Source organism: Cavia porcellus, unplaced genomic scaffold (assembly GCF_034190915.1).
Source record: "Cavia porcellus strain 051 isolate PalLab524CR breed Dunkin Hartley unplaced genomic scaffold, mCavPor4.1 scaffold_27, whole genome shotgun sequence".
Taxonomy (NCBI): Eukaryota; Metazoa; Chordata; class Mammalia; order Rodentia; family Caviidae; genus Cavia; species Cavia porcellus.
The window spans coordinates 51490406-51511063 of record NW_026947510.1 but is presented as its reverse complement, the minus strand read 5'-3'; the positions used below and the strand labels follow the sequence as shown (position 1 = coordinate 51511063).

General features: G+C 43.3%; 1 long non-coding RNA gene across 1 annotated transcript; it reads left to right on the top strand.

Moving 5' to 3' along the window:
- Window positions 1-216: 216 nt before the first annotated feature.
- On the top strand, window positions 217-2807 carry LOC134473451 (uncharacterized). Its single transcript, XR_010043648.1, has 2 exons — window positions 217-342; window positions 994-2807. It is a non-coding gene; the product is annotated as an uncharacterized LOC134473451 (long non-coding RNA).
- Window positions 2808-20658: the final 17851 nt, after the last annotated feature.

Sequence of the window (20658 nt, the reverse complement as noted above, 5' to 3'; positions counted from 1 at the left end):
CCGCTGTGCCATCAGTACCCTTGTGACATTGGACAAGTTACTTAACCTCCCCAGACCTCGGAGTTTTGACTGAAATGGAGATATTAATGTGGGCTTTGTGGTTATCCTGAGAATCACAAAGAGGGAACAACGTGGAAAATGCATGGAACTATGGCCAAGGCAAAAAAAAAAAAAAAAAATTCGTACATATCCTCTTTCATGCCTCCTCCTGTTCACGCTGGGGACAGGAATTCGCAGAGATCGGCTGCTCTCAGATCCCAAATCCTAAACAGGAGGGGGCGTGCATTACTGAGCAGTCCTGAGCGCATCACAGAGCAGGCGAGCGGCCTGCAGGAGGGAAAGGTAAGCCGGCGGCTGCAGACCCCGAAACCCGCTCTGGCCCCGAGCGCGCCCCCTAGAGGAAGTAGGGGCGACTAGCCGGCGGGGGGTGAGCGCTGCGATCGATCTTTGCGGACGCTCGTGATGGGACGCGGTTGCACAAAAGGATGCGGTTTTCGTCTCCCTCTCACGTCCACGGATGGCTTTAGGAGAGCTTCCCGGCCTCCGCGCTTCCCAAACGTGCCCGCGGCGGAGGCCTGCCACGTCTCCAGCCGCGGAGGCGGGGGCCGCCGGAACGCGCCTCCAGGGGGCGCAGCCGGGCTTCCTTAGCCTTCGGTCCGCGGCGGGCAGCTCGCGGCCAGGGGCCCAGCACTCTCTGGGCGTTCTTGGAAAACCCTAGGAAAACACTGGACTTCCTGCCACAGAATGGGTGGGGACCTCGAACGTTTGCAATCCGGGGTATGAGGCTGCCTGTGACTCCATTTGCACTGCCAGCCGGGGTGGGGGCGGGGCGTCACGTGACCCTGCCTTGTCTCCAGGCAGGCCTGAGTTTTTTGGAGCCAGGCTCCAGTCTACCTCCGGCGCTGGGGTCCTGAATAGGAGTCTTTTTCGATTTGATCCTTTCTGGGTCCTTTTCCTTGCTCTAACTAAGGAAGCTTTTCTAAACCTCTGCAGGCTGCTCCGTGATGCCTGCTTGGGAAGCATCCTTAGGAATATGTAGGCCGATGTCAAAGCCTGCTGCTGGTCCAGTACCTAGGGATCTGCTGCATAAATTATGATACATTAGTTGACACTGCCCCAGCAGCCTGGAGGAAAGAGGTCAAGATTAAAGGACTTTGCCGGACCCAGAGGCCTATCGCAACCTCTAGAGGCTGAAGCAGGAGCGTCGCTGCAAGTGCAAAGCCAACCAGGAAAAATAAATACATAAAGGACTTTAATAAGAATTATTCCTTTTCCAACTTTCCAACCAGGTTTTTTGGACCTAGCTGACACCTTTCCAGTATAAGGACAGCACCAGCAGTACTGGAGTCAGCCCCCTGGCCTCACCCTGCATACCTCCCAATGAGTGGACATCTCCCACCTGAGGTCCCAAAGCTCCTTCCTCCCTAGGAGGGAAGCAAGCTGGGGGCAGGGAAAGGGGTTGATTGAGCTTTGGACAGGTTCTTCAGGTCCTTCAACTCTGTGAGCTCTGGTGTCCTGTCTGTATGATGGACATCATAACTGTGCCTTCTTAGGAGTATGGGAAATGCCTGGCCCACAAGCTGGCACCAGGTATCTGTTTGATAAGTTAATTAGCTAACTAGTCAGCTGGTCAATGAATACTATAAATAGGTTAAATCTCAAAGTTACAGACCTATAAAACTGGAAACACCTTAGAGATCCTACCCAGCCTGTTCACATGGATATTTACATTCCTCCTGGACCTGTATATCACAACAGATGGTTAGGAATGTGTATCGTTTGGCCAAACTGCTTGGTTCAAACTCTTATTCTAATACTAACTGGATGTATGACCCTGGGCCGGTTACTCAGTCTCTCTTTGCCTCTGTTTTCTTATCGGTAAAATGGGGATAATGGTTTCTGTTTTGTAGGTTGCTGGAAAGAATAACATCATGCCTGAGAAAACACTTAAGGCAGCACGCAGGAAGAGCTTAGTAAATTAGCTATTATACCAGGTACCGCCAGGGTTGTGTCAGACAGATTGCCTTGCTAAGGAAATAATGGTTTCCAAACTTGATTCTAAATAAAAACTTAATGTAGGTGCCAGATCATTCATTCATGTATTTACTCAACAAATAAATGTTGAGTGTTTTGTTCTGGCCTAGGTCCATCTAGGTGTTGGAGAAGAGACAAAATTTAAGCATCTGTGATTTGCAACAACTGACGTGCTACTGCAGGGAAGCAAAATGCGTTAAGAGATGACTGAAAGTCAATCACACTAAGAAGCTAGGTGTGGTGGTACATGTGGTAATCCCAGCATTCAGGAGGCTGAGGCAGAAAGACCACTGCAAGTTGAAGTCCATCCTGGGCCACATAATGAGTTCAAGGTCAGCCTGAACTGCATGGTGAGACCTTGTCTCAAAAAAAAAAAAAAAAGTAGTGATAGGAAAAAAACAGATAGGTACAGCAGGAGAAATGGGTTGCCAAGAGATACAAGAAGCACTGTTCAGTAAGGAGAAGTTTGAGCAAAAGTTCTGAAACCATGTAGATACCAAGAGGGAAGAGTGATTCAGGCAGCGGGCACAGCCACTATGATGGCTGAGGTGGAAATATGCTTCATATGGCCAAGCCTCAACAAAGCCAGCGTGACTAAAGGAGGTGAGCAAGGGGGAGGGTGGAAGATGAGCTCACAGAGGCAGTGGAGGAGGATGAAAAGCGGCTGGATTATGTGGAAATGTTATAGAGATGGAACTGACAGCATTTGCTGCTGAGTGTAATGCCTGCAAGGTTTGGGGCCTAATAAAGTGGAAGGCTGAGGTTGCTATTTATTTTCTTTTCATCGTTTTTGGGGTTTTTTTTTCCCAGATGGAGAAGACTATAAAGTACAAGTTTGCAGGGGGAGAATGCAAGGACCCATCTGAGGACACAGTCAGCTGGATGGCTATTAGGATGGCCAGTCCTACAGGGAACATGGAGACCATGAGGCATGGTGGGTGGGTGAGGGTGGAGAGGTTATCAGCCTTGTCATTTCTACTTCTGGGGTGTTCCTTGCAAAAATGTTCTTGCCTGTCCCTGTTGCCTCTTCCATTCTCTTCTCAGCATATCTTACTTCCTGATTGTGTCACTGCAACCTGATTTTAGAAAGGTCTTTCTAACACACCCTCTCCTCTTGTTCGATCCTGCACTGCCTCTTATTTGTAGTAATAGCTCTCAAATTTATTTGATCTCAGGTCCTCTTTGCAGTCTTGAAAGTCCTGGAGAACCCCAAAGAGCTCTTATATATGTTGGTCATAATAAAAGTTTCCAGGTTAGAAATGCAAAGCAAGACTATTTTAAAAATACTTATTAATTTTAAAACATGAATAACAGACCCATTGCAAGTGCATTTTTTTCTGCAAAATAGCTAAATTTCCCATGACTTTTGTGAGCAAAATACTCTGTGAACAGCGCAACATTGTTCTGCAGTTCTGCAAATCCTTTTATTGTCTGGCTTAGTTTGATCCTCAACTCTGCTTCTGCAATCAAGCTGTTGCAATGTATTGTTTGGGTTGAAGAGTAGGAAGAAAATCAGACCTCATACAAGTATACACTTGCAAAAAAAAGGAGGGGTACTTTAACAGTCTTTCACATAATTGTGTATAGTTTCTTTAACACCACACCAAAACCCAATGAGCAGTAGGTTCTTAAAAGTGAATTGCCATGTGGAATGTGGTTTCAGTATCAATGAACTTTTTTTAGACTGTTACATTAAAATCCATTGATTTCACATTTAGAGTGGATATTTCATCCCTGCAGGATTTTGCAGCATCTTGTGAAAGATGTTGGGTTAGGAGGCAGGGCCTCCTAACATTGACACATTTCATAGCACTGTTGAGGGTCAAATAATATCATCAGTGGTACCACTGGTATTACCACCGAGGACAAACCCTGCTGTAAATTTCTGAGTGTTTTCATTGTTGCTCAAAAGCTCAAATTTTTTTCACTGGCAACAAACATTGTCAGCTTTGTTTTTCGGGAAGTGACAGGCTGGCTGCATTTATGTTCAAGAAAATACCTGCCAAAGTCACCCAAAATGAATAAACATAATTTTGAGGGAGCAGCTACTCTTTCAAGTAAAAGTGATGTTCCATGAGCAATGTCTGACTTGACCTGCAGCTCAGACCACCGTGCAGATACTCTTCCAAGTGATAACTAAGGTGCTCCAGTAAGAAACAGCAAGGTCTCGTGCATCCTTCCTGCTTCGTCATGCAGAAAGTTAGAAAGTGTGTCCTCAAGGATCAAGCATCTTAATTAGAGTCACAACCTTACCATTTCGTTGTGTATGTGATTATATAAAGTTCCCTCCAGCTTCAAATTTGCTTTCGTGTCCTCATTACAAATGTCAACAAAGTAATATGTTAGCATTATTTTAAAAATTATTTTGACCTGTTAGACTCCTTAAAAGAGTTTGGAACCCACTTTTTTGTTTGTTTAGTTTTTAAACTTTATTTAAGGAGCATAAAACCAAGCAAAATAAAACAGAGCAAGGTCAATCAAAACAAACGAGTGTTAAGTGACACAGGACTTCAAAACAATACAAAATCAACAGTGGCTACAATGCCTCTTGTTGTTTTCAAAATATCTTCAGACATAGTAAAAATCAAAACAGAACATAATAGAACCAATAAGAACAAGACAATGAATGCAGTAAGGGATTTCAAAATAAGACAATAGTAAATCCAAAATGGCTACCATAATATATCTTGCCATCCTCGAAATAGCTGCCCACGCCATCAGATATAACAAAATCAAACAAAACAAAACAAAACAGAATAAACCCAACCCAGCAAACTAATGAAAATGATACAGGACTTCAAAATAAGATAACAGGGAATTAACAATGGCTACCATCTTCAGAAGGAGATCCCCAGTAGATGCCACGCTGCATACCGTTATCCTCTGTCTAGTTTATCAGACCACTGGCCCTAGACCTACAGTGAAACACCAAACACCACAAGCATCAAATTGCGTTACACCTGAACAGCTGTCTTGGCAGCCTGTGTTTGTCTGGATCAGTCAGCAGCTTACTGCAGGCAGAGTGGGGGAGGCTGGCTCTTTTTGTTTCCGCACCAGAAGGGGCTGGGTTCTGGCTGTCTCCCTACAGGTGGTGGCCTGCACATGGCACTGGTTCATAGGGAAGGCTTGCTTCTTGTTGAATTCGTGTTCTCTTCCCCCACCAGGAGCCCACACTTTGAGAAACGATGCTCTACAGACCAAAGCTCAAACTTCTTGGTGCACTCAGAGAGCTCTTGCTGGATGTGGTAGTGCACAACTGTGATCCCAGCACTTGGGAGGTTGAGGAGGAGGATCCCTAGGAATTCGAGACCAGCCTGTATTATAAAGTGAGTTCAAGGCCAGCCTGAACTGCATAGAGAGACTCTGTCTCAGAAAGATCCCCTCACCAAAATAAATAAATAAATAGCCATAGAGAGTTCTCTGTGACTGGCTCCAGCCACCTCTGCAGCCCTATCTCTTGTACCATTCCAAGTTCATCCTTTGGCTGGAGGAAGTAGATTCATCTTGTGGATAAAGAGCTCGACTCTAGAACCCACACCAAGCTGCCTAGTGCCTGTTTCTCAAGAGCGAGACATGAAGTGACATGCTTTCATGGGCCAGATCTCAGGGCCTTTGCTTGAGCTCCACATATAACTCTCATTCCTGCCTGATGAGCACCTATTCAATTATCAAGGTCTAGCTCAAATACCACCCCCTCCATGAAGCCATTCTCTCCCCATCTAGTCTATTAGTAGACTCCCCACAGTACTTAGGGCAGACTTCTTTGTGGGTTTTTTGTTTGTTTGTTTGTTTGTTTGTGTTGTTTTTTGTTTTTGAAACAGGGTCTCCCTAAGCAGTTCAGGTTGACCTTAAACTCACTATGTAGCTGAGGCTTGCCTCAAACTTATGATGTTCCTCCTGTCTCAGCCTTCTGAGCACTGAGATTACAGGCATGCACCACCATGCCCGGCTCTGCAGACTTCATTTTTATACTGAATACACCAAGTACGTATTCCTGTGTTGACAGTTACTTGCTAGTGGGATGACATTAAGAGGTGGTGTCTTAAGGAGGTGATTTAATTAATTTATGAGTTTGGAGCCTTTATGAATAGAATTGGTGACCTTACAAAACTGGTGGGGGGAGCTATTTGGAAGCAATTCGATTCTTAGATCCCCTCTCCCAGCTCATACATATACCCTTCCACTCCGGAGGAAATCTGGAAAGCTCCTTTCAGGTGGGGAAACAGTCTCTCTGATTTGGGGAGCCAGGCACAGTGGGACATGCCTATAACCTTAGCTACTTGGGAGGCTCATGTAAGAAGACTGCAAGTTCGAGGCCAGTCCGGGTAACTTAGCAAGACAATGTCTCAAAAAAAAATTTTTTTTAAAGAAATGGATTGAGAATGTGGTTTGATGGTAGAGCACCTACATGTGCAAAGGCCTGATTTCAATCCTCAGTAGTGAAAAAATAATGCCTGAAAGATGCATAGGGTGTTGTCCATCCTTTGCCCAGGAGAAGACTTTGCAGAACAGCTCTCACCAGACACTGAGCCTGCAGATAGCTTGGACTTGGAGTTCTGGGTCTCAGCACAGTGAGACATACAGTTCTATGGCTTATGAATTATTCAGCAGAAGGTATTTCGTTATAGCAGCAAACAGACTTAAAGAGATTCACGGTCCTTACCACCAACTCAGCAATTGCAAACTGAAATCTAGGCTTGGTCTGTTAGCGCGGTTTGCTTAAAAACATGTCCTGAATGGATGTGAGGTTTTAAACTTCCTTTTTATTCGATGTGGTGTGAGTATCCATACATTTCTCTGCAGTAATATGTGTGGTTGAAACACAAAGTGTTGCTGCAGGCCCCACTGAGGTGCTGTGAGAATCCTGAGGGGTACAGGGCCTCTATTACCTTTCTAAAATCTGGTATCTTCTCAAACCCCAAACCCATTTGACCTCAAGAATTTTGGGTGAGGGACTGTGGGAATGTACTGTGTTCCCTTGAGTATGTTCCTCCCTTCTGCTTAAGTGATGTCTGCGAGCACAGAGACCACATCAGTACCCTGGATTCCAGCAGAGGGCTTGATCACAGGCAGCAGAGTCTGTGGAAAAAATTAAGCCAAGGAATTCTTCAGCTCTGTGGAGTACTCCCACACCACATTTTAAGGAACAGATTGGATTTCAGAATTTTAGGGGAGAGTTCAGGTTACAACGACAGATTGAACATACGTATCTAATTTTGCTCTCTCCTGAAACCGCACTAGAACTTCTGGAAGAGGAATTTAAAGGAGAAACAGCAGGGACAGAGGGAGGGAGAGAGAGAGAGGAAGAGAGAGAGGAGGAGAGAGGGAGAGGAGGAGAGACAGGGGGGGGAGAGGACAGGAAAGGGGAAGGGAAGAGGCAGAGGAAGGAGAAAGGAGAGAAGGGGAGGAGAAGGGAAGGGGGAGAGAGAGAGAGAGAGAGAGAGAGAGAGAGAGAGAGAGAGGCATAAACCCACACTGTAGAGAAAAACAGGATGAGAAACCACAACCACAAGAAGAGGAGGCCGGTGGTGACTGACTTGGCAGCCCAGAAAAGCCAAATCCAAGGCCACCGTGGGAAGGCTGAGCACCAGCATGATTTATAGGGGGACTCTGCCAAAGACAAAGAACCTGGCAGCCTCGGTCCCCCTGCTGGGGAAGGGGGGGGTGCGGGTGGAGCTAAAATAAGAAAGACTGGTGGGGGGAGCTATTTGGAAGCAATTGGATTCTTAGATCCCCTCTCCCAGCTCATACTTAATCCGGAGGAAATCTGGAAGGCTCCTTTCAGCGGGGAAACAGTCTCTCTGATTGGGGGGCAGCAGGCACAGCTGAGGACACTGGTGTTGCCTAGAAAATGAGGGGTGGAGGAACAAATGTGTGCCCAGTGTGGAAAGCACACCCACCCAGCCCAGCCCTCACTCCTTAGCTAGTTTCCTAGAACTCGGCCAACCAAACCCTCTCCCTCCAAGGAGGAAAAGGAAGACAACCAGCTTAAAAGAAGGCTTAAACATACTAGCATCCTGGGTTTCCCAGACACTCTGGGGTGACTCTTTGGGCAGACACACACCCCCACCTCCGTGTGCTCAGAGCTGCCAGCCTTTCACAGAGAAGCGAGGAACATCTTACATCTGAGGGAAACCTTGACGTGGAAGAGAGAGACCTGAGCAACCTGAAAGAAACACACACTGTAGAGAGAATATTTTGTTCCTCTTTTTCTATTTTTTTTTAATTTTTAATTTTTTTTTAACTTTTTATCGGTCCCGGGGATTAAACTCACGACCGCCTGCTTGCAAGGCAGGTGCTTATGCCTCTGAGCTAAATTCCCAGCCCCTTCTTCTTTTTTAAAGCATTTTATCCTCAGAGACATAATATGATTGCATCCTTGAGTGGCAATAAAGACAGAGTACTATTAGGAAACGTCCAGCAGATTCAGACAGAGCTTTAAACAGAGATCTGATAGCTGGATGATTTTAATCAATAAAAAAGCTGGAAGATCATGTTGAGAGAGCATCTTGGGAATTAAAACATAAAGACAGATTCAAAGTACGAAAGAAGCTGGGCATGGTGGCGCTCACCTGTAGGATCAGGTTTGAGGCTAGCCTGGGCTACGCAGTAAGTTCAAGGCCAGCCTGCACTAAATAGCAAGACCGTGTCTCAAAAAAAAAAAAAAAAAAAAAAAAAAAAAAGAAAGAAAGAAAGAAAGAAAGAGAGAGAGATATATGGAAACCCAGGCCAGGAGATCCAACACCAGAATAAGATTTGGATGTTCTATAAAAAGAGAATAGAGAGCATGAGGAAAAGGAAGAGATCTAACGATAAACTCAAGGAATTTTACAGAATTCAAGTTTCTGCAATGAAGGAGTCCAGCAAGCACTGACCACAATGGATAAAAATAGACCGTAAAGTACAGTGCTGTGGACACTGAGAAGGGAGGAGATTCTACATATTTCCAGATAAGAAAAACAGAATCGGAACAGCTAAGCTTAGGTGTGGTGACATAAATTTGTAACCCCAGCGCTAAGGAGGCAGAGGCAGGAGAATTGCTGTGAGTTCAAGGCCAGTTTGGGCTACATAATGAATTTAAGGCTAGACTGCACTCCAAAGTGAGATCCTGTCTCAGAAATCCAAAACACAAAAAGAATCAGAACCACTTCAGGCCTCTCCTAGCAACAGTGAGCCAGATGACCTAACCCTTCAAACATCTTACTAAATGATTTGTAATCTTGAATTCTTTCTCACTGCAGTCATCAACCAGGTAGGAACATTTGAAAGTGTTTGGACAAAGCACTTCAGACTTGTAAGACCCCAGATTCTCTCCCATACAGCCTTCTCAACAAGCTGCTGGAGAAACTCCACTGGGGAGATCTCTGACATGAGTGAGAGACAATTATGCCTGAGGCTGTCCAGACAAGCAGTTTAGCCAGTCCTGAGGGAGCTCTGTGACTCAGCAGTTAGACATACAGGTTTTGGGCGCTACCACCAGGATCCTAGCTCAAGAAAAAAGTCCCAGGTGGGTGTTTTTGGAGTCAAAACTGTGAGCTTGTCCTCTCTTCCTCGAGTCCCTCCTACCCCATTTACCTTGCTGTTTTTATAGTAACTGTCTTGAATACTTTTCTTGTTGCTGGAAAACTTACAAGTTAAAGAAGGAAAGGCTCACTTTAGCTCATGGTCTGGGGAGGTTTCAGTCCACAGTGGGCTGGTTCCAGAGCAGGGTGTGTTTGAGGAGAAAGAGTTCATGATATGGCAGGTAGGGGGCAGCACATCTTCTTTCTCCTGTCCTTCTGTCCATTCAGGCTAGGAGCCTACCTGTTGGTGCCACCCACACCAGGGTGGGTTTTCCCTCTGCAGTAGATCCACCATCCAAACCTAGAACTATGCTAAACCAGTCAGGTGACTAATTCCAGTGTCACTTACCCAGGACCGAGGATCACACATCCATGATCCATTCACCTCCCAGAAGTTCCCCTATGAGTGCATGAGACTTTGGGGGGACATCTAGATATAAGCCATAACAATCCCCATTGGCTTCTCACATTGTGTAGCATAGTGAGGGTCTCCAGAGTTTGGGGTCATTTATGCCATTTCATGCTCTTAAAGCTCTAAAGAACCTATTTCTTGCATTATATCTATTGACATCTGCCATATTTGAAAACAAAAACTGAGAAACTTTCAAAACACAAGAAGCACACAGTTCTATAAGCTGTCAAACTCACGTAGCCTCTGGAAATTGCCAACAACATTCATGAAAGAGTGAGAGTGAAAAAGGTAAGTAATGTTCAGCACTGTTATGAAATATTTGCAAATTAGGACCCCATGAACAAGACAGGGACCCTCAATGGTACCGAGACAACACTTAGGGGACCATTGTCAGAGCAATGCCTGATGTGTAGTGCGAGTGACAACATATATGTAGTGTCCGCTACAAAGAAGGCCCTCTGCTAGCAGCCATGGGTGATGCTCAATTAGGAAAGATCCACTCCCTTCCTTAAATCACATCCCCTAGACATGCTCTGAGACTTTGGTAATAGAATGCTGTCTACCTTCTGTTCCATATTTTCCATATCTATATTTTCCATATCTGTGGATTCAATCAACTGTGGGTCACAATTTTTGGGAAAAAAAATTGTATCCATAGTAAACATGTATAGAGTTTTTTTTTTTATCAGTTTTCCTTAGTATAGTATAACTTCTATTTAAACATCATTTACATTTTATTGGGTGTTATAAGTTCTTTAGAGATGACTTAAAGTATATGGGAGACTATAAATAGGTTATATGCAAATTGTACATCATTTTGTGTAAGAGGCTTAGCATCCAAGGATTTCAGTAGCTGAAAGGGGTGCTGGAACCATGGATACCAAGGGATGGTTATATTTTTGTTCAAATGAATTCTTCTTTTCTAGAGAAATCGTTTCAGGATAGCAGCCTTGGTGTTAGTATAAAAGAGTCAGCTCTCATTGTTACCTAGTCTGGAGGCCTTGTGATAATATTGGGCATTATTTACAAGGATTAGTCACTGCCTTAGCAATGGTGAAGAGGAGTACACTCACCTCTCTCAGCAGAGCTGAAGGTGGCAAGTTGAGGAGGAGGCCACCTAAACATCCCATGTCCTTGGGTGGATATTTTGCCAGTTTCCTCCTGAGTTAATCAGGACTCCACACTCAAGGTTAGTACCTAGGTGACACTGAGTACTGGTGTATGAAATATTCTGTGTTCTATGAGTACCAACACATTTCTGGATTATAAGCACTAAGTTATGAGTTGTCTGTCTGATTAGTGCTTAAGTCCACGTGGGCCACCTGTGAAAATTAGCCTATTTAGAGACTTTGATCTCATGCCCAAAAAGACACAGAGGCATTCAAGTCCATAGAGACAGTAAAGCAAGGAAAAAAGCAAACTGAAATACATCACATAGAAATGCCCCGTAGAAAGCCCATCATCGAGAATCCAACTTTGGCTAAGCCAAATGATGATTTAAATCCCAGACAGACCTTACTGAGAATTGCTAATATGATTGATTTCCCATACTTTCATTTATTTGTGTATTTATTTACTCATTCATTCAACAAATATTATTGGGCAGCAGCTATTTGTCATTCATTGAGTGAGATACTGAGAATACCATCATGAATAAAATGAGACCCCACACTTGAAGGCCTGGGAGCTGTGGTTTGGATGTGGTTTGTGGCCCAAGGGTTCATCTGCTGAAAGCCTGGCTCAAAGTTCAATGGTGCAGAGATGGTGGAGTCTGGAGGAGAGGGGCTGAAGAAAGGTGCTGAGGTCACTGGGTGTGTCCTCAGACGGGATTCATGCTAGTCTCCCAGAGTGAGATCATCCTCAGAGAGTGATTGTTATAGGGAGTGAAATGCCCTTTCCCACTCTCCAGCTTCCTGTCCTACCGTACCATGTAATCTGCTCTGCAAGGGCTCCTGCCATTGTAGTGTCATTTTCCAGAGTCTGGAGAGATGAGACTGTTTAACCTTGGACTTTCAGCTTCCAAAACTATAAAACGTTAAATAAATCTCTTTTATTTCTCTGTTGTTTTTTTTGTTTGTTTGTTTTGTTTCAGGAATGGAACACAGAACTTATACTTGCCAGGCAGATGCTGTGCCACTAAGCTCTAACCTCTTTTCTTTATAAGGATCCGACTTCAAGTATTTTTGTCATAGCAACAGACAACGGACTAACATAAGAGTTCACTTAATCTTGCAAAGTTGTTAATTTTCAATATTTAAATATCTACAGATTTCACATAAACATCCAAATTAATAGTATTATATGAGACTCAATTTGGGCCAGGCATGGTAGTTTAAGCCTATAATCCCAGGACTCAGGAGACAGAGGCAGGAGGACTGTTGAAAAGACCAAAAAATAAAAAAGAAAGAAAAAGCAAAGAAAGTTAGTTTGGTTTCTACCTAGTTGCCTTCACTTGTTATCTGAGTGTACCTTTCCTGCACCACCTTTGTAGGGGTTACCACCCAACACCAGCATAATATAGGCTGAGGGGTTTATTTTGGTTCATGGTCCTTTGTGGGTTGGCTCCAAGGCTGGGAGGCATGGCAGAATGATCTAGTGGATGAAAGCTGTTCATGTCACGGTGGTCAGAAAGCAGAGAGTAAAGGGAGGAGAAAACACCCTTCTAGGCCCAGCCCCATGACCACCTGTTCTGAGTGGGCCCCAACCCCTCTCAGCACAGTTAGCAACTGTCTTACTTTCTTTTTAACTTCTGAGACAAACACTCAAAGGTTTTTTTTTATCCATTTTCTTTTTTTAAAATCCATTTTATTTATAGATAAAAAGAAAGAAAGAAGAAAGAAAAAGAACTACAACAAAATTTTAAACTATATCAATCAAGTACATATATTACACATCATCATCTCCAAATCATTCACCCAGAGCACAAGACATCTGCCTTCAATTGCCCAAACAATACCAGTACCAACCCTTCTCTTCAGCAAACTCAGAGAAATCAGTAGTATAACTATCTTAACTATTTTATATACATATAAAAATACATATACACACATATGATTTTTTTCTTTCAGCTTTCACACTAGTGAAACAATATGATGTTTACACATGTGCCAACACTCAAAGTTAAGGGAGGAAAGGTTTATTTAGCTCACAGTCTGTAGATGTTTCAGTCCATAAATCAGCTGGCTCCAAGGCAAGGTGGCTTGGCAGAGGAGAAACAGTTTATGATAGGCAAGAGGGTAGCAAAGCAACAAGGAACAGACCTTAAGAACATCTTTCTGACTATTTTATGTTATATCTAGGCTACTGGGATTAGGGTGGTGCTAAGCTAATCTGTGGAATGATTTTGTAATTACACACCCTTGATCCCAGCAGCACACACTCTAGATCCAGCCACCTCTGAAAAGTCTCCACCTATGACTGCATAGGCTTTGGGGGGACATCTAGATACAAGCCACAACAGCAATAAACTCATCAGTGAATTTATACTGATGAGTGTATACTTCAATCACCTCCCCAAAACCCTGCCTATCATCACATGAGGCTTCAGAGTGACATCTAGGTATAACATTCCAGGCCCCAAAAGACCTCTCATCTCTTTATACAAAATGCACTTTATCTGTCTCTAAGAATTGTTACAGTCCTGACAATCTCAAGGTGGCTGAAAAGTCCAGAACCATGGGTTTCCTCTGAGAGTTAAGGCAAACTCTGAACTGTGAGCTTCTATAAAAGTAAAAAAGAGCCAGGCATGATGGCACATGCCTGTAATCCCAGTACTCAGGAGGCTGAGGCAGAAGGATCCCTGTGAGTTCAAGGCCAGCTTGATATAGGAATGAGATAGGACCCCTAAATGATGTAAGAGAAATATTTTAACTCCTAATCTGCTAGATGTCCAATACTCTGAGTTCATGTTCCCCAAAATCAAATAATGAATTCTCAGGAATAATGGAGATTAAGAGTAGGATATACTTATTGAGGGAAAGATAACTTCTGCCTAAGAGAGACAGAAAGGGGACCTGAAAAGCAGCTTGTTTAGGAGCTCACTTCTCAATTAAGCTTTATGGAACAAAATCACAAAGTGGGTAGGAAATCAAGAGGTGGGTGTAAGGTGGGACAAAACTATGGACAGCTAATAAAGTTACAAGTATAGTTACTTAGGTAATATTGATCCAATGGGGAAGCAAGTCACATCACAAGGTGGGGCAAAACTACCATCAACCAATAAGATTTCAAGTATAGTCAGGTAATATTGATCCATTAGAGAAGCCAGTCACTTAGCAAGTGTGCATAGAAAGAACAAGGACCTTTCCTGGAAGGGGTGAGTCAAGGAATAAGGAAGGATGTTTTCCCCCCACTGCGGTGACTGATGCCTATAGAGACTATCAATCATATCATTTATTCCCTGGAGAAGTAGGTATAGTCACTTCATCCTTATCTTGAGGCCTGGTCTTCAATGAATGCATTTACAACCCAGAGTTGTAAAATGTTCTCATCTTCTGCACTGACTCCTTCAAGGGCCCAGCCCTGTCTGACTGCCTAGAATATTTCTATCTAACATAGCTGTTATAAGTCTGGAGCACATAGTAAGATCTTGTCTCAAAAAAAAAAAAATACCCCCCCCAAAAAAACCCAAAAGATAAATAAACAAAATAAAAAAGAAAATGAAACACTGCCAAAGTACAATGGCACTTGTTAAACATTCCCAGCCCAAAAGGAAGGATTACAGGGATAGAAACCAGGGAGATCAAAGCCATACTGAAACTCAGCAGGGAAAACATTAAATCCTGTAGCTGCATGTCCATTAGCTTGGGCAAGGTGTGGTGAGATATGAACTCCAAAGGGCTTGAGTGGCCCCATCCCTAGGATACTGCTGGCGGTTGCAACCCTCATGGCTTCTCTTTTAGGCTGCCTCTGTCCGTACCTTGTGACTTTCCTTAGACATTCCAAGTTCCTGGTTTCTCCAACTTTCTGGAGTCTCCACTGCACTTTTGCACTTTCATGGCTTCACACACTGCCCTCTCAGGAACACACTGCCTGGTTTATAGGCTGAACTTCTTTTATAATTTGGATGGAAGTCTTCGTGATCCCATAACCGTTGCATTCTGCATGCCTATAAAGCCCGCACCATGAAGATGATGCCAAGGTCTGCCAGCTGGTGAGGTACTCAAGCCCTGTTGAATCACAGCTACAAAAACGTCTGAGTACTTGGATATCTGAGAACTGTGAGCTAAACCCAAATCCTGGGAAAGTTTTTCCCCAGGAAGCCCTTCACAATCAGGGTGTCCTGGGGTTCTCTTCTCAAAGGAAAGTTTATAGCCTTACACCTTTGAGCCTGCAAAGGAAGAGATCTTGCTGATTCCTGACACATCAAGCTGGTTTTCCAATTGTCTGGATCTGAAGTACTTAGCCTCCTTTAGGGCTAATCTTTTTTTTTTTTTTTTTTTTTTTTCTTTTTCCTTTATTTTATCGGTACCGGGGATCGAACTCACGACCGCCTGCTTGCAAGGCAGGTGTTTATGCAGCTGAGCTAAATCCCCAGACCCTAGGGCTAATCTTTTTAGCAACCTATCTCTCCTCTACTGCATCTTGTAGGAGAGGGTGGTTCTTTCTGGCAAAAATGAAAATTTTTCACATTGGATTTCTGCACCTGTTTCTCACAACAGAGCTCACTAAAAGCTACAAGCAATAACCATGCTGCAGACTGAACTTTGGACTGTCTTGAAATTTCCTCCACCATATTAATCTACCATCCTTAATTTCCTGCATCTCTCCTGTGTGGCACATGTTTGTAAAACCAGCACCACATTAGCTGATGGCCAATATCTGCCATCAGGTAAAGTACACTTTTACATCTTGCTGGTGCTTGCACAGGCCTTTGAGTGCCTAGATAGCTGAGCATGGTGAATTGAACTCTGTCATCAATTCCTGTTCCTTAGGCAGTCACCATTCTGGAACATGGTGCCCTGGGGCTCTTTTCGCAAAGCAAAGTCTTTCACCACTGCAATTTTGAGCCTGCAAAAGAGTGGAGTCCTGCTGGTTCTTGTGACTCCTTTAGGCCATCTTTCCTATTGTTCTGTTCCAAAGTGCTTGGCTTTTTCACGCTAATCTTTTCAAGCAATCAAGTTCCCTACTGCACTATATTTGCAGGCCCCGATTTTACCAATACTTTGTTTATGGCAAAATTCAAAACTTTTAAAATCATTCTTCTAGGCCATTTGCTCTTGATTCTCAGGGTAGAACTGGCTAAAAGTCCCAAACAGTAGCCCTGCCACTGCCTCAACCTTAGACTGTCTTAACATTTCTCCTGCCATGCTAGTCTGCTCCCCTTGGTCTCAGTCCCACATAATGTCTCAGGACATGAGCAAAATGCAGGCAGATTTCCTACCACAGAATAGCACTCATGAGTCCAAGGAAGTCCTTATTCCCAACTAAAACCTCCTGAGCTAACATCTACATTTTTATCAGCATTCTGATCTTTTGCGCCCTAACCAGAATCTCCCATCAAACTCGGCTTACAGCATTCTAGGACTGCTTCTTCAACTGGAAGCTCCAAATCTTTCCCAACTCCTCCCACAAGCCAGTTCCAAATGTTTCTGACCCACGTGGTCAGGTAGTATTGCAGCAGTGACCCCACTCCTCTGGTACCAAAATCTTAGTACTTTCATGTCACTGAGACTCAATACCTGATACCCACAACACCAAGGAAAAAGATATCTATTTTGATTCATAGTTGTAGAGATTTCAATCCATGTTCACTGACTCCAAAGCTGGGCAGAAAGACAGAGAGGGATGACAAAGGAGAAACAGCTCAGGGCATGTCAACAGGAAGCAGAGACAGCAAGATTAGAGGAGTGAGGAAAGAGATAAACCCTTCCAGGGCATGCTTTTAGTGACCCACCTTCCAATCAGATCCCACTTCCTAACAGCAAGACAGTTGTATGCCTCCATGATCCAACTGCCTTCCTAAAGCCCCGCCTATGAGGGTATGAGGCTCTGGGAATGACATCCGGACATAAACTGTGACAGTGACTTTCTCAGTGCAGACAGGCAGGACTCAGCAATTTATTTTGAATTTTTATTTTATTGATATATTTTAGATATACATGATGATTGCATTCATCGTGGGAAATTTGTATCCATACATGATTTATCTTGCTTCTTCTTTTTTCCCATTCCATCCCCCTCAACTTCAACCCCTCTTGCCTTTTCTATTTATAAAAGCTTTGTTTCCAGTTTTTCCTTCTTTTCTTCTTTTTTCTTGCCCCTCTTTCCTTTCTCCCTCCCACCTCCCTTGCTCCCCTTCTCATTTGAACATTTTCTTCTCATTTCCCAATTTCTATTATACATTTTGGTCCTTATTTGCACTTAAATTTTCTCACACCAGAGAAATCATGTGATATTTGAACATGTGTGTTCAATTTATTTCACTTAAGAATATGGCCTCAGGTGCATTCATTTAGCTAGAAATGTCTCAAGCTTATCCTTTGTGGCAATGGATACTAACGCCATTATATAAAAATGTACATCTTCTTTATTCATTCATGGGTTGATGGGTATTTGAGCTGTTTCCAAGTTTTAGCTATTACAAACTGTTCCACTATAAACATGGGTGTGCATATATTACTGTGGTATAATGCTTTTAATTCTTTCAGGAATGTAACAAGAGGAATAGCTGAGTTGAATGGGACCTATAGGCCTAGATTTTTTAGAAATCTCTACAGTGATTTCCACAGTGGTTGCACAAACAGTGGAGAAGGATTCTTTTCCTCATATTCCTTTCTGCATTTGTTATTGGTTGATTTCTTCTTTTCTATTTGTCTTTTTCATTTTTATCGGTACCGGGGATCAAACTCACGACCGCCTGCTTGCAAGGCAGGTACTTATGCCGCTGAGCTAAATCCCCAGCCCTATTGGTTGATTTCTTGAAAATAGCCATTCTTTCTGGGGTGGCATGGAATCTCAGCATTGTTTTTATTTGCATCTCTCAAAGGACAGTAATATTGAACACTTTCACATATTTATTTGTCATTTGTACTTCTTCATTTGAGAAGTGTTTACTCATTACAGATGCCCGTTTTTGGATTGTGCCTTTAAATTTAGGGGGCCTGATTTTATCAGTTCCTTTATATTCTGAATAGTAGTCCTTTGTCTGAAGAAGAGCTGGCAAAATTTTTTCCCTCTGTGAGTTGTCTCTTCACTCTGTTGGTGGGTTTTTTGTTTGCTTGCTTTTGCTTTTCACTGTGAAAAAGCTTTTTAACAAAATCAGATCCCAATTGTTGATTCTTTGTGATATTTCCTGCACAATTGAGGTTTTGTTCATAAAGTCTTTGCCCACACCAGTCTTCAGGAGTTTTACCTGTTCTCTCTTCCAGCAGATCTAGTGCTTCTGTCTTTATATATAATCTTTGACCCAGCTTGATTTTAGTTTACTGCATGATAAAAGATACAGATCTAGTTTTAATCTTTGGTATGTGGAAAGCCAGTTTTTCCAGCGCCATTTATCTTTCTTCCAGTGTAGGTATTTGACTTCTTTGTCAAAGATAAGGTGGCTCTGTATGTCTGGAGTTGTTTCTGCATCTTTTAACCTGTTTCACTGATCCTCAGGTCTGTGTTTTATTGTTGTTGTTGTTTGGTGTTTTGTTTTTTAGTGAGTACCTTGCTGTTTTTTGTCACAGTAGCTTTCTAGTATAATTTCAAGCCAGGGATTGCATCACATGCAATTTAAAAAGAGGTGCATAGTTTTAGTTCATAATCAGCCAGGTCCAAGGCAAGGAGCCATGGTGGAAAGATAGGGTGGATGAAAGCTGCTCATGTCATGGTGACTGGAATATAGACAGTGAAGACAGGAACCAGGGAAGGACATATACCCTTCCAGGTCATGCTCCGAGTGACCTACCTCTTCTGACCAGGCCCCACCTAACAGCATTTTTGGCTACAAACTCATCAGTGAACTCTCCACCAATGAGTATGGCATTTTCATGATCCAATCACCTCCCCCAAAACCTCCCTATGATTACATGAGGCTTTTGAAGGGACATCTACATGTAAACCACAATCGCCACACTTAATGTAAAGTTAGAGGAGAAGATTGACGTGCTAATAAATAATGATGTATTTAATATTTCACTGTGCTACTGTGAAGTGCTAAGGAAGCATAAGTGACATCAGGAAAGACTTCATGGAGAAGGCTAAGTGTTAAATGGGTGAGCTAGGAACCCATTACTCTACATTTCTCTCTCTCTCTCTCTTTTTTTTTTTATCGGTACTGGGGATCAAACTCACGACCACGCACTTGCAAAGCAGGCGCTTATGCCGCTAAGCTAAATCCCCAGCCCCTACTCTGCATTTCTCAGTACTCCTGTGTGCATGTCCAGCACAGGAGGGAGAGAGATTCCAGCCCCAGTGAAGCCCCAGTCTTGGAAGGAGGCAAAAATCTAAAGTAGAGTCATCAGATTGCAGCACAATGGCTGTGTGGTATGCTATGGTGCTATAGTACAGCCCTGAAGAGCAGTTTATTCCATCAAGTCTGGGAGAGTGGTGGTGGCAGATTTCAGAGTCTGAGCAGCACCAAGACAGTATATAAACAGTGAGGGCAAGAGTGCGTAGAATTGTAGGGGAGATCAAACTGGGAGTCCACTGTCTCTACATTGACTCTTCCAAGCATGGAACTAAAATTGTGGCCTTCCACTAATAAAGGTACACTGCCTGCAGGCAAGTGTGTTATTATTAACATTTAGTTTTATCTCCTCAAGAAGTACCCCATGGGCCTTTCAACCTGATGCTCTCTGTTTCTTTTCATGTAATCTTGTTTTGAGTTTAGAAGTAACCCTCTCATAGAAGAAACATTCTCTGGTCTTGCCATCCAAATAGGTACCAAAGCCAGTCATGGTGGTACACGCCTGTAATCCCAGCACTCAAGAGGCCAAGGTAGGAGGATCACTGAAAATCTGAGGACACCCTGTACTATATAGTGAATTCAAAAGCTAGCCTGAACTACATAGCAAGACTCTGTCTCAAAAGGAAAATAAAGCAATAAAAACAACAGCAACAAACAAACACGCTCAAATAGGAACCCACTCTGTATTAATTCCACTCTTTTTTTGTTTTCCCGAATAGCACTCACACTGTCACACATCTTTTTGCCCATTTTCCCTCTTTTCTCACTGGAATGGAAGCTCTATGTGGGGAAGGATCTCATATGTCGTCCTCAGGCTCATATTCTCAATTAGGAGATACTTAGAATTTTTTTTTTAATGTGAATGAACCATATATGACACATGATGGTGGACAGAAATGGAAACTTGAGAATTCCTAAATTACAGTCTGGTATGAAAGACAGGCAGCAAGTTATCTAAGGCAGAGCATGGCTGATACCAGCTAAGGTGCCTACAAGGTCAAACGTGAGTACCAGAGAGCCAGCATGGAATGGCAGAACCTCAATGACCAGAGACACCAGGGTCAGGAGGAGACTCCTCTCCAATCCTCAGTTTTCTCAGCCAGAAACTGGGATAACAATGGTATCAGCTGTATTCGTTAGCTTTGTGTCGCTGTGACAAAATAAACTCCTTAGAGGAGGAAAGATATATAGACCTCATATTTCAGAGGTTCTAGTCCATGGTTGGCCAGCTTCAGGGCAGAAGCACTGTGGTGGAG